At 41.6% G+C, this 14,547-nt stretch overlaps 1 pseudogene; it reads right to left on the bottom strand.

The window, feature by feature from the left end:
• Nucleotides 1-9,027: 9,027 nt before the first annotated feature.
• On the bottom strand, nucleotides 9,028-9,185 carry LOC121480875 (annotated as a pseudogene).
• Between the last annotated feature and the right edge of the window lie 5,362 nt (nucleotides 9,186-14,547).

Consider the following 14,547-nt stretch of genomic DNA (forward strand, 5'->3'; position numbering starts at 1 on the left):
TTTTTACAAATGCATCCAGAGGCTTCCTCCTCCTGTGTGGCTCGTCATTCCATTTATCCCAACACAAGGGAAACATTGGCTCTAGGAGCCAAAAACCTGAGACTCTAAGTTATTCATTATGACACACGCTCAGTCTAGGGAATTAATTCATGGCATGTCAAGTATTAGAAATTCTTTTTAAGATTTTATTTATTCATGAGAGACAGAGAGAGAGAGAGAGAGAAGCAGGGACACAGGCAGAGGGAGAAGCAGGCTCCATGCAGGGAGCCTGATGTGGGACTCGATCCCAGGACTCTAATCATGCCCTGGGCTGAAGGCGGGCCCTCAACCACTGAGCCTCCCAGGCGTCCCCAAGTATTAGAAATTCTGACGTTCACATATTAACAGGTGCTCTTCACAAAGCTGGCTTCCAACTGCTTCCAACTGCTTCATAGGAAGCAGTTCCTGTTTATGCTCTTCTAGTGCATCGATCCACAGTAGGGATCACCTGGGAGACCCGGCCAGGCAGCTCCAGGCCAGTCGAGGCAGCGGTGCTGGTGTGACCTACCTACAGGACAGGGCCTGCTTGCTGCAGTCTTGAGCCTCCCTCCATGTGACTGCTCACCCTGGGGACACAGCTGCCATGCTCCATTTGCCTCCCTGCCAAGGCACTGCCTCATAATCCCACAAACTCCCGGATCCTCCTGACCCAGGTGGTCAGGCTGTGACCCCAGCTCCAAGGGCAGAACAGTGGGATGGACCAGGACCATCTGGGCTTCCAAGGCCCAAGCTTCCAAGTTTGAACCACATGACCAGTCTGCGACCTGAGCTGGAATCTGACTCAAGGTCCATATAGCCTTCACACTAGGAGATTCCAGATTTCCCCAGAATATAATTTACTCCTAGAAAGCGGATGAAGTACCTTTTAGAAGCTGTGTTGACTGTTATGCGTGTCTCTATTCATTGTGGCTTCACCATACCGAATGCAGGTTTGGTTGTGGTGAGCATGACCTAGTTGTGGCCTTGATGTCACGTCTTTCACACAGTGGAACAAATGGTCCCTTGGCCTCCGATTACATCCTTAACTTCCAATTGGCCATATTGAAATCTTATAGTCAAACATCTCTGGGCCTCAGTTTCCTTAGTTCTGAACTAGGCCATTTAGACCCTGGCCGGGTCCGACTTCTAGGATTCCCGGGTCATTAGCCAGGGGTGGGACAGAAGAGACCAGGGGGCTGAGGGGTGGTTACGACCTTCAGAGAACAACCCCCAGGACTCAGGATGGTACCTGTGCCTGAAAGCCTTGTAGCTTCTACCCTGTGTGCCGTGTTCTCCTGGCATGTCTCTCCGCTGCTGCTGACTGACTCGCCGTTGACAGGCTGCGTATTTTAAGCTAACTTCTCATTAGAGGCGCTAGATTTACACCACCACATTTACAGCTGATGCAGCTAGAAGCTCTTTTGTGGCACAAAACAGAGCATCTCTCACGCTCTGAATCACAGGAGAATGAGCTTCTAATAGGCTCCATAGGACCCTGGTTTCCAGTACATCAAGTCAAATGTTACGGAATTCCAAAGAAAGTAACTAGGAGCTATGGTTTAAATACCAACTTAAGTTGAAAATTGCTTCCACCTGGGGAGTTTTAATTGGTTATGATATTGTTTTAAAGCTTATGAAATTTTTAAAACAAAATAATAAGGAACTTCATCTGATTAAAAGAAAAGGCTGTGTCCATCATGGTTCTACCATGTTAGGTGCCAGAGTGATTGGTGAGAACAACTGTGAAGTGCCTTGAGATGATCTTCTAAACTGGGATTTCCTGCCCCGCCACCTCCCCTCTAGACTTTCTTACCCAAACTTTGTGAGTTTTTAAGTCACCCTTAACTTGGATGACACAGTTGGTCACAGCAGCCAGGTTATTTCATAAGCCTCAAAAAACCCCAGCAATTCACTTCCCACTTTTCTGCCAAGATCTAGAACCTTTGGTTGGGTCCTTGGTTAACTGTTAGGTGACCTTTGCCACCTAGAAAGCAATATTTAAGGAAATGATCTCCCCTGACTCTGCTTCCTTCCCATCCACACCAGTGAATTTGATTATGAAAATTAATCCTTGGGAAGCCAAGGGAGGGACAAAACTGTGTGTAATAGTTGATTAAGTCCGAACACAAGGTTTCTGTGTCTCATGAGGGTCCCTCTCTTGCTAGCAAACTCCCCATTTTCCAAGTAGATCATGGGACAGTTTCGGATGTGCCCCTTGACCTTTCTTTAGCATTTGAAATAACAAACGGCTTCTTAGGCCCTCCCCTTTATTCTTAACCCTGCAACCTATTAACATACACAACTACATGTAGCCTTTGAGGGGCTGACTCCCAAGACAGCTGAGATCACTCTTCAAAAACACATTGAGAATCATTACTTTCTATCCTGTGATTATATCTTATTTTCTTCTTCCACACTCTTCTCTTCAATAGAATTCTCTTATTTTCTGAGGAAAAGTTCTTTTACTCTCATTTAAAGCCACACTCAAGGGGCGCCTGGGTGGCTTAGTGCGTTAAGCATCTGCCTTCGCCTCAGATCTCAGGGTCCTGGGATGGAGCCCCATGTCAGGCTCTCCACTCAGCGGGGAGTCTTCTTCTCTTTCTCTCTCTCTTGCTCTCTCTCTGTCTCAAATAAATAAAATCTTTAAAAAAATAAATAAAAAAATAAAGCCACACTCAAAGCAGCCCACCATCTACAAGACTTTCATGTGCAAGAGGAAGAACCATCCCCAGTGGAAAAGATACTTGTGCTCAGCCCCCGGTTAATGTAAGAGAAATACTGTGTGGGCTGGTGACCAGTGTTGTTCCCTTCCCTCTTGGTGCCTGCTCCTTCTCTAGGGGACTTTCTGGTACCCCTCTGCACCTACTCTCCCCTGTCCTCCTTGAGCTTTCTGCTGCAGAATCCAACATCTTTTTCTCTGATCTTTATTCTCCTCCCCATCCCCACCTCCACACCTGAAAAGTACTACTAAGGTTGGGACCTTACACGATGGTGATAAACTATCAAAATTATTTGGTAGTGCTACAATAGGTAAGTTTCCTCAAAACAATAAGTCCTAACTAAGGGAAATGTTGGTAATGGTGGAAAATTCAAGTCCCTGTCAAGTTTTCAGGACTGAGACTGTATTATCACATATAAACCTTGACTTATTTGAAAACTTTAACTTGATTAAACTTTAATCAGTTTAATCAGATTCTGGGCTTTCCAGCATCTCCACCATGACCTTGAAGCCAGTCTCACCATTTCTTGCTGGTCCCTATTATGTGAAGGCGGAGAATTTTGAATGGCCTCAAGGTATTCTAGGATGTAGGAAAAAAATTACACAAAGTCATTTAATATGATTTAATTTTGATAATTCAAGCACCAGAACACTAGAATAATGCAATTCTTCTAAGTGCTCTGTGACCTCTTTTTTATATAGAGATATAGAGATTGAAAAATTAAATGACTTAACGTCAGGATGGAACAAAAAAGTCAATAATAGAGCAGAGAAATGCAGCCATATTCTGCAAGTCTTAATCTATTAATCAACTAGGACACAGCTCTGCTGCCTAAAAGAGGCAGGAGAATAAAGATTCGGTTTGGGGACGTTACAGGCCTAGAAGTCAATACGTGTGTAGTAAGATTGCAGAAATTGAAAATACTCTGATATTCAAAACTTGTTCACCATTGAAACATTTCAGTGCTATAGCAAATCCTGCCTAAAGTGCAATCTGAGATTATTTGCTTCAGAAGTATTTATCTGATTAGAAGAAGTGTAATGCCTTTCTCAGTTTAATGAGAATGATGGGTGTTTAGTCATGTGCGCCCCAAATCCCAAGACAATAATTCTATATAATTTACCATCAAATAGTTAATTCTTGTAAATTATTGAAGAGAGAAGAATTAAAAGGCATCTCTGAAATTAGAAAGTTACACCCATCAAAAATAAAAGCTTTTCTTTCACTTCTTTGCAAATTCCAGATGATGATTTACTATTCAAATCACAATTGAGAACACCCATTTTTTAAAAATGATTTTATTTATTTATTCATGAGAGATACAGAGAAAGAGAGAGGCAGAGACACAGGCGGAGAGAGAAGTAGGCTCCATGCAGGGAGCCTGACATGGGACTCCATCCTGGGTCTCCAGGATGGCACCCTCGCCTGAAGGCGGCGCTAAACCGCGGGGCCACCAGGGCTGCCCAAGAGATCACCCATTTTAAAGCCAACTCAGCCAGCTGCCTTTAGAAATGGATAAATAACTATCAACTGTGTGTAGCCCAGGTATCTCTCATGGAGTTGTATCACATGGTGGGTTGGGGTAGACGCAGCTTAAATTGGATGACCCTGTGAGTGATCAACCAATGTATCAAGTGATCCACCCCACTTCCAGAAATATTCTTCTATATTAAATGCATATTCCCCAGAAAAGTCAATGTTTGCTTGGATTGGTGCACTATCGCCCACAGCAAACAGAACAGTGTACTTTATTCTCAACCATACTATGAGGGATCCTGCCTGGGGACCACCAAACGAGACCCAGTTATGGTTGGTGAGCCCCATTTTCCTGCCACAAAGCTTGGGAAGTTGGTAGGGCTTGCCTGCTGCTGAGGTAGTAGGGGGTGCGGGTACTTAGGTCTCTACAATTAAGACACAACCACACTTCCTTATGACAACCATTAGAACACAGTGACGTGTCACTTAATACATGCTTGACCTTGTGGCCAAAGAGCAAATGTTGAAAGCACGCTGAGATTTTTATCCCCTTGGAACATTTGACTACAAAGGGGCAGAAGGACGTCTGGTTAACACTGATGCAGAAATGCAAGCAGCAGAAGGAGGAGGAGCTTTCATTTCTCAAGTCTCATTTGTGTTTGTCCTTCCCATCCTGGGCACTTGATGGGAGCTCTGGACACCCTCCCATCGCAAGACAGCCTTCCCTTGGGCGCTGGGCCCACTGACCACGCTGGACGATCAGCTGTCAGCCTGACTCCAAGGGTAGCTCTTATTGGAAAGATAAGCTGGCATTGCTCCACTACTTTTCTGAGAATTTAGAGGATCCATGGTTAATCATGTGGAGGGTATTTTCCAGTCTTTTTGGTTTGCCTGCTGCATCCTGATAAAGCCAATATAGGCTTGAGTTTCCCAAGTTATAAAGGAGCCAAATAACACTTTACCATTTTGTTGTTTCTCAGTAAGGTTTTCTACAACCCTAAGGAAGTCTGTTGTTTGTGTTAAAGTCATTTTTAATCCTTAACACACACGTACACAGAATACCCTCTCTCTCCTTGCTAGAGATACTAATTTCAACCAGCATAATGCACCAAATGACTGAATGCAGACATCAAAAACGGGCTAAATACATAAAAAGGCACTTCACAAAGAGGAAATGAAATGCACGTGGCCAATGAACACATGAAAAAAATTTAGTCCTACTAATAAGCATGAAAATGCAAATAGTGATGACTTGTTCTTTTCTCCTATCAAACTGTCAAACAAGTCATTTCAATGATAGAACTAAATGTCGGCAAGAGCCGGATGAGCTAGGCCGTCTTGTGCATTAGTGGAGAGAACTAAGTAAGAGGACATTTCTGAGGAGCACACTGGCCACCTATACTAGGGCCTTCTAGAAGGCAAAGGAGCTTTTGTCTCCGTATTTCACTGCTAGAAGCCTGTGTGACAGAGAATGCTAGCTGGCCCCAAATACCCAGGCTCCCTTTCTTCTCTTAGAAAAAAAAAATTCAGCTAGGTTCATAGAATTAAAACTAGATTTCCCAGCCTCAACAACATTAGTAGAGAAAAACAAATAGGATATAAAACCTTAAATGCAGTTTGTTTTGAAAAAAAAGTTCTACATATTTAGCCATATGAAAAGAATACACAAATGTAAGCCAAGAGTTTAGCAACAAGTACCTCTAATAGGTCAGATTATGAGTAATATTTCTTTTTTTTTTTAATCTTCTATACTTTCCCCCCAAATGCCAATTTTAAAACCAGAAAAAAATTATCAAAAAATACCACTGAAAACCAGAGGCTTCTATGACTCAGAAATGTTATACAAGTGTCGGTACAGTAAGAATCCCTATCATATTATATGATAATCATAGACCACAGCAGCATGACAAATAGCAGTCCAGGGCAAAGTAATGCATGCTAAATATTTTGCTCTTTGAGTATTTATTTAAAGAATTGTTGTTTCAAAAGGAAATAGTGATTTCTTAATCACTGCCATCTTAAAATTTCCATTCTAGATCCATAGAGAGCCACCTTGGATAAGTGATGACGGGGGTGGGGGTGGGGGTGTTTCACAGTGTTTAGGGTCCACTCTAGGAGGTCAGGTGTTTTTCTTCTTAAGATTTTATTTATTTATTCAGGAGAGACACACAGAGAGAGGCAGAGACACAGGCAGAAGGGCTCCCGTGGGGAGCCCAATGTGGGACTCAATCCCAGGACCCCAGGATGACGACCTGAGTCGAAGGCAGACACTCAACTGCTGAGCCACCCAGGGGTGCCTAGGAGGTCATGTTTAAAGAAGAAGAGGGGGCCTGGGTGGCTCAGTCAGTTAAGCATATGACTTCAGCTCAGGTCAGGATCTCAGGGCCCTGAGACTGAGCCCTAGGTCGGGTTCTATGCTTCTCCCTCTCCCTCTGCTCCTCCCCTGCTCATTCTTTCTCTCTCTCAAATAAATAAAATCCTTAACAGTTATTTTTAAAAAATAAAAAGCAAATAAAGAAGCACCATCCAACAACCAACAGCAATGAAAAGGGAAGTCTATTATTAGCGGGTGTATCTCCAAGTACATCAAAAGGGCTAAAAGTCATAACTCAGCTGAGTCCCTCCTGCTTCCTAACTGCTGAGGAAACTCTCATACACCAAACACTTTCTCTCTTCTTAGCACCAACCCAAGCACCATTTTCTCCCTCTGGTCAGAGTTTTTTCTTCATGTGGCTTAATCTAACGTGCTTCCTGGCCTGCGTGGCCTTCTCCTCGTTCGTGATTAGAATGTAGAGAAGGCGATGGGGAGAAAGGGACCTGGCTAATAAAGGATTCTACGTAGCAAGTGGGGAAAGGAGGAGTACATGTAGGGCTAATAATATTTGTCCCAGCAAGTAAGGAGCAATTCTACCCCAAAACAAGTGATTGGATCCCTTTGATGGGTTATAAATTAATTACGTGGAAAGTATTAGTCAATCACTGTTCCTGACTTCATCAATACCAGCTGTGAATTTGGTCAATACAAGTACTTCCATTTCTGAAAAATGTCTCACGACAGTGTAGGAAACCTATTCTTGAAACTTTTGGTGGAATGACAAAATTCTGACAACACCCACACACAAATCAGTGTCTACTGAAGAAAGGTAGAGCTAGTGGAATTACTGGACTGTCACCACATCATAAAATAGTCAGTAACTTAGAATTCCAAAATCACTTTTTTGAGGCTAAGAAGAGACCTATGCTATTAACCTAAAGTTATTAATAGTTTTCCACTGTTAAACAGTACCAAGAATTATGACTCATATAATAAAAATATCATTTCGCTGACATTAATGGCATTCTCGGGGTTGCAAAAAGCACTGCATGTTCCTTTGAAAATGAGAGTAAAGTTCTTTGCACCAAATTTCTGATATTCTTAAAACTTTTAGAAGCACCTTGTAATTCATTTTGTCTGATGGCGTATATATTAATTATAAGTAGGTAAAAAAAATATCACATTTTTCTACCACACAAAAAAATATAACAATACTAAGTGGGAAGAATAAGATCTTGAAGAACAGCTAGGTCTCCTTACTCTGCCCCTGTGTTGCCACTGCAAGCCAAAATTTGACATTTCACTTAACAATGACAAACTGTTTTTAATAAAATGGTCGCTACTGCCTCCGAGTGGTGGGTCATTCTCAGAGCTTAAATTTCATTAATTTCAAGTCCTCTCAGCCTAATGGGAGAGAATTTTGAGACTGAGGAGGTATATATTGTCTCAAGTTTAAATTCTGAACATGATATTGTAGTTTAAGGGACATAAAGAGTATATTTTAGTTAGAAAAGTGTACGAACAACTCATAAGTCTGTGAGGTTGGCCGGATTTGCCCATAAAATCTGTGTTCCACAGAGAAGCAGAGGGCTCTCATTTCTCACCGTTTTCCAGGTGATGCTCATTGACGTCCGTGTTTTGCTGGTGGCACTTCCATCTCCAATCATCAGAAACACTGAGCCACCAGGAGTACAGAACTCTTCACTCAGGAAATGCTCTGTGGAGAGAAAAGCATTGTTTTAAATCATTAATGCAATAGACTCGGATTGTCTGTTTGCTATTTCTAATAGTTTGTCAAAAATAAAAATTTGGATGATGGTTCTGAGGACTGGTCTGAGCAAGTCATGTGGCAAGTAGCTGATCCCACAAATTGCACAAATTTGTTAAAAATTAGCAGCTAACAATATAGTTGCCCAAATCAAACCCTGTATAATTAGTACATTAGATTTGGGATGACATAGTAGATCAAAGGCGCCTCTTTTCTTCCACTTTGAAGTGAACCGAACACACGAAGGAAAATAAACAATAATGGCAACTCAGTCTTTGAGGAGAATAGAAAACACTAAATAAACAAATCATGGAGAGAGCTGGGAACTTTGGGAAAAGCTGGCAAAGCACAGACTTGTTCAAAGCAATGAGGCACCCATGGGACAAGCCAATGACCTCTAGTATGGAACAAAAAGATCTATGTGCTTGGGCTGGGCTAGGGGATACAGAACCCCCCTGCAGCCCACTGGACTCCACGGAGTGGCAGGGAACAGGTAAGAATGTCATCAGTGAATGAAGCAGCCAACCCAGTTAGACAAACAAACAAAATGAATCCAAAGAAAGCATAAAAGAAATAAAGACTTTTCAGAACTGAATGACAGAACTAAAAGGATGAATTCAATGGTTCTCCGTTCCTTCCTCCCTTCCTTCCTTCTCTCTTTCTTTCTTTTTTCCCCATTCACCCTCGTGTATTACCTTCATACCAGTCTATCCTCCAGCGTCAGAGGCCTATGGGCAGACGGCGACTCCCAGGCATCCCACGACTCCCAGGCATCCCTCTCAGGGCACCTCAGAGGCAACCTTTACCCCCTCAAAACTGTCTCACGTTAGCAGTGAGGATTCTGGCATCACTCCAAATTGTCGTTTTCCTTACTCGTGGCTTAAGGCACCCAACAGTGGTTTCTTTAAATACAAAATGAGTTCTAGCAATCTTGGGGTGGAGGCCTTTGGGTTTTCTTCGTACAGTATCATGTCATTTGCGAAGAGGGAGAGTTTGACTTCCTTTTTGCCAATTTGAATGCCCTTTGTTTCTTTTTGTTGTCTGATTGCTGAGGCGAGCACTTCTGTACTGCGTTGGACAACAGTGGTGGAGGGGGCATCCTTGTGTTCCTGATCTTAGGGGGAAAGCTCTCAGATTTTCCACATTGAGAGTCATATTCACTGTGGGCTTTTTGTAGATCGCTTTTATGATTTTGAGATATGCTCCCTCTATCCCTACACTGTGAAGAGTTTTGATCAGGAATGGATGCTGCATTTTGTCAAATGCTTTCTCTGCATCTATTGAGAGGATGATACAGTTCTTGGCCGACAAGCACATGAAAAATGTCCCACATCACTTGCCATCAGGGAAATACAAATCCAAACCACAATGAAATACCACTTTACACTGGTGTGAGTGGCTAAAATTAACAAGACAGGAAACAACAAATGTTGGAGAGGATGTGGAGAAAGGGGAGCCCTCCTGCACTGTTGGTGGGAATGTGAACTGGTGCAGCCACTCTGGAAACTGTGTGAAGGTTCTTCAAAGAGTTAAAAATAGACCTGCCCTACGACCCAGCAATTGCACTGCTGGGGATTTACCCCAAAGATACAGATGCGGTGAAATGGCAGGACACCTGCACCCCAATGTTCATAGCAGTAATATCCACAATAGCCCAACCGTGGAAGGAGCTTTGGTGTCCATTGAAAGATGATGGATAAAGAAGCTGTGGTCTAGGGGATCCGTGGGTGGCTCAGCAGTTTGGCGCCTGCCTTTGGCCCAGGGCACGATCCTGAAGTCCCGGGATCAAGTCCCGCATCAGGCTTCCCACATGGAGCCTGTTTCTCCCTCCTCCTGTGTCTCTGCCTCTCTGTCTGTCTGTCTGTGTCTCTCTCTCTCTATATATATATATACATATATATGTGTGTGTGTGTGTGCTTATATATATATGTGTGTGTGTATAATAAATACATACATACATACACAAATACATAAATCTTAAACAAAAAGATGTGGTCTATGTATACAACAGGATATCACTCAGCTATCAGGAATGACGAATGCCCACCATTTGCTTTGACATGGATAGAATTGGAGGGCATTATGCTGAGTGAACTAAGTCAATCAGAGAAGGACAATCATCATATGGTTTTACTCATACGTGGAATATAAGAAATAGTGAAAGGGATTTTAAGGGAAGGAGGGGAACTGAGTGGGAAAAATTAGAGAAGGAGACAAACCATGAGAGACTCCTAACTGGAAAACAAACAAAGGGTTTCAGAAGGGGAGGTGGGCGGGGATTTGGGATAACTGGGTGATGGGCACTGAGGGGGCACTTGATGAGATGAGCACTGGGTGTTATACTATATGTTGGCAAATTGAATTTAAATAAGATTATTAAAAATACAAAACGAAAATTTAAGAATCTAAAAAAATTAATCTGGTCATTCTCTAACATGGGTGATTTTGCCTACCACTTTCCAGATTGTTCCAGTGTAATTTGGATTATTCCAGAGCATATAGCAAGGAGAAAAACTCTCCTTTTTAAAAAAAGATCAGAGTTAACAATACCAAAACCTGACAAAGAAAACTCATGGAAAATAAAATTATAGGGGAATCTCAATTATAATTATCAATATATTAAAATAAAATATTAGCCAGAAGATTCTATTAGTATTTTAAAGCAATAACACATGATTCCAGGTGGGATTCATATTAGTGATGACAGTTTGAATATTAGGGGAGCTAATACAATTTACCATTTTCAAATATAATTTACTTTAATAAATCACATAAAAATAATATGATCCTCTTCATGATTTCTGAAAGGCAGTTGTTAAAATTCAACATCTGAAAAAAATTCCATGTCTGTCCTTTAAAAAAAGAATATATAGATATTTTCACATCATGATTTTATGTACCATAAAACTTTCTATGAGATGCACATACATACATTTTCATGTAGTTTTGCTTAGTTGATTATAAATATAGATATTAAGTATTAAACGTATGTTTTCCCCTATGGTGAATATAAGGAAAAGAAAGCCTCTTTCCCAAAATAGGCTATTCCAAATATCTCATAGTCGGATACAGAAATGATTTCAGAAGTGCCCACATGACTCAAACAGAACCAAGGAAGTGCTCACCTAGAACTGTAGGTTATACTTGGAAAGAGGCTTTTTCTGCTGTGGAATGTCATGAGTATGACTAGATTTGTGACTGCAGAGCCTGACCGAACCTTTAGAGCTGTGCAGCATCCAATGGGATGTACTCACAAAGTTGTTAGAGTTTCGGTCCTGCAAAATAAGAAGGATATGAAAGAGGCGGCTGGTGGCTCAGTTGGTAAGTGTTTGACTCCTGATTTCAGCTCAGACCATGATCTCTGGGTTGTGAGATTGAGCCCGCACTGGGGTGGAGCCTGCTTAAGATTCTCCCACACTCTCTCCCCTCTACCCTTCCCCTCTACTTCCTCTCTTAAAGAAAAAAAAAAGAAAGAAAAGAAGAAAGAAAGAAAGAAAGAAAGAAAGAAAGAAAGAAAAAGAAAGAAAGAAAGAAAGAAAGAAAGAAAGAAAGAAAGAAAGAAAGAAAGAAAGACATGAAAAAATTTCAGAATATAATCAAGAGTTCACCAAATCCAATCAAAGGTTGAAAGGAGCACTGGGTGTTATACTATATGTTGGCAAATCGAACTCCAATAAAATAAATAAATAATAAAAATAAATAAATAAATAAATAAATAAATAAATAAATAAATAAATAAAATTAAAATTAAAAAAAACCCTAATCTGATGTCAGAATTAAATAATGTGTAGTTTGAAAAGGGCTACCAGGCCATCCCATTTGACATGCATGGACTTGAAGTCTCTCTTGGTTTAATGGCCATGGAGGGTTCTGTTTGTCTGTCTGGATGGTGAGAAACCGACCATCTCAGCAGGCTACTCCAGATCTTATGTCCTGGCCGAGACCTCAGGCTGCATGCAACCTCATTAAATATGGAAAGAAAAAGAATCTGTACACAGTGGATATTTTTAGCATTGGTAATGCTTAAGAGCATCTGAATACTTAACAGATTAACAGTCACCGCAAAGTAAAAAGGCTTTGGGGTAATTGATTTAGACTTGCGTTTTTTTTAGGATGAAAGGAACAAGAGAAGTCAACTAATGTTGTAAATAGTAAAGACCATTTCGGAGAATGTATGATTCTCCATATGTTCAGTTTTAATGTACTTGATTTATCAGAATAGTATCTAAGAACCTGGGAAGGTTTGTTAGACAGTTGAAGGACTTCAAAGGAAATTAAATCTATTAAATTTATAAATGGAGTTTAAATATGTAAGGGAATTTTATTAGGTTATACAAGCACTCTTAAGAGCCACTGTTGAAATTTGCTAGGTTTAAAAATAGATGATAAGATGTATAATTTAGTTTGTGAAGCATCAGGAAGAATTAGGCTTCTACATTTGTAACTTATTACGGTCCCTAATGTGACTAGAAAGGAATTGATAAGTTATTAAGGTTACAAATTTCTCTAAAGTCACATTTTAATTTTGTGTGTGCTGATTAGTCTCTGAGTAATCTTGTTTAAGTACAAACTACCCCCTTGATGGCATCAAAACGCTTACCCTGCCGTGGAGATCACAAGCACCAAAGATCCACCAGCCCGGACGGCCCGGGGCCGTTTGCCACTGGAGAGGAGGCCTGCCCGGGAGCAAGGCCAATCCATGCAAAGGGCATCAGGAGAGGGAAAGACGATCTCTTTAAACCTCAGGGTCCCACCGTGCCTGAAGTCTGACTGCCCTGATTGGTTGTGAGTCAGTACAGCCCTCCCTTATGCTTAAATTAATTTGAATTCAGTTTTTTCTCACTTGCAAATAAAAGCTCAAGTGTTGGCAGCTCAGAGCATGTCCCCTCTTGTGACCTTCTCTTCTCTCCCAGCTTTGAAATCGACAGGTGACTGGAGGGCAGCAAATGTTTGACCTTACGGGTCGGTCATCTGGACAGAAGTAGACTGGGACTAGAATCAGGCATGGTAAGCTCTTTCATTATGTCAGTGGGACTCTTAGGATTGAGAGGGGGGAAAAAGACAGCAAACCCAACAGGAGAGCAGACAAGAAGGAAATGGGCACATGAACAAATGGAAAAATGGAAAATGGACACGAATTCTCTGTAATTCACAGAAGAAAGCCGAACCCCTCACGGGCATCAGAGAGGCAAATGTAAACAACCCTGAGATATTATTTCAATCCATCAGATGGTCAGAAATTCACAATGTTGATAAAATCGTTAGTTGGTGGGGACGTGGGAAAACAAGAACTCTTGCACACTGCTGGTGGCACCGAGGCTGGCGTGTTGGTTTGGAGAGCAACCTGGCAGGATTTTGTGAAATGGAGCACACCTTCATGCTAGACACGGGCCGTCTACTCCTGAGTCTGTATCTCCTCAAATTCTCTCTCAGATGCCCAAGAGACCATGTACTTGTGGTTTGGCTACAGCGTTGGGGGTTCCAGGAGTTAGAGACCACAAAGATGTCCGTTAAAAAATGTGAGAGTAAAGATAAGTGAAATGTCCACCGTATTACATTAGTCCCTGTGTAGAGGGAAGGAGAGGGGAAGGAAGGAATTGGCTCTGCAGATGGCAACATGGACAGAGCTCAAACCCGGGGGTTAGCTGAAAAAGAGTACGAGCAGAAATGATGTGGGGCATGATATCCTTTAAGTACTTTTTCTAAAACAAAATGCAATACTCTATGTTTCTCATGGACACACATATAAAGAAACTTACCAAAAGTCATTTGGGAAAACATAAACACAGCAGACAAGGAAGGGGAATGAGCCTGGGGACCAGGAGGGCAAAGAGAGGAAAATAAAATAAACTAAAATAATAGAAGAGGGACCGCAACAGAGAGTAATGGTGATTATATCCCATGAAATTAGGAGCACGATCGGCTCAATTCTATGCATCTAATAGATCTTCATGATCATAATTTGAAATTGAAAGAGGGACAGACTGAAAGCCAATGGAAGTAATATTTCCCCCAAAGGAAATCTGGGCACATAAGCTCAACGGAATGGCCAGCAAGCACTACAATTTACCGTGGATGCTAACCGTGGAGTAAAATGGAAGTTTATGAAATAATATTTTGTGGCCATGACAGAGAGGAAATAGAACTCAGAATTACATAGAAACTAAGATTGCAACCACATAAAAAGGAGGAAAATGCATGAGAGCACGAGGAAACAGAAACAGTTGTGTAAGGAAGGGGATAAGGAGTAA

The sequence above is a fragment of the Vulpes lagopus genome, chromosome 22, assembly GCF_018345385.1.
Source record: "Vulpes lagopus strain Blue_001 chromosome 22, ASM1834538v1, whole genome shotgun sequence".
In the NCBI taxonomy this organism is placed as follows: Eukaryota; Metazoa; Chordata; class Mammalia; order Carnivora; family Canidae; genus Vulpes; species Vulpes lagopus.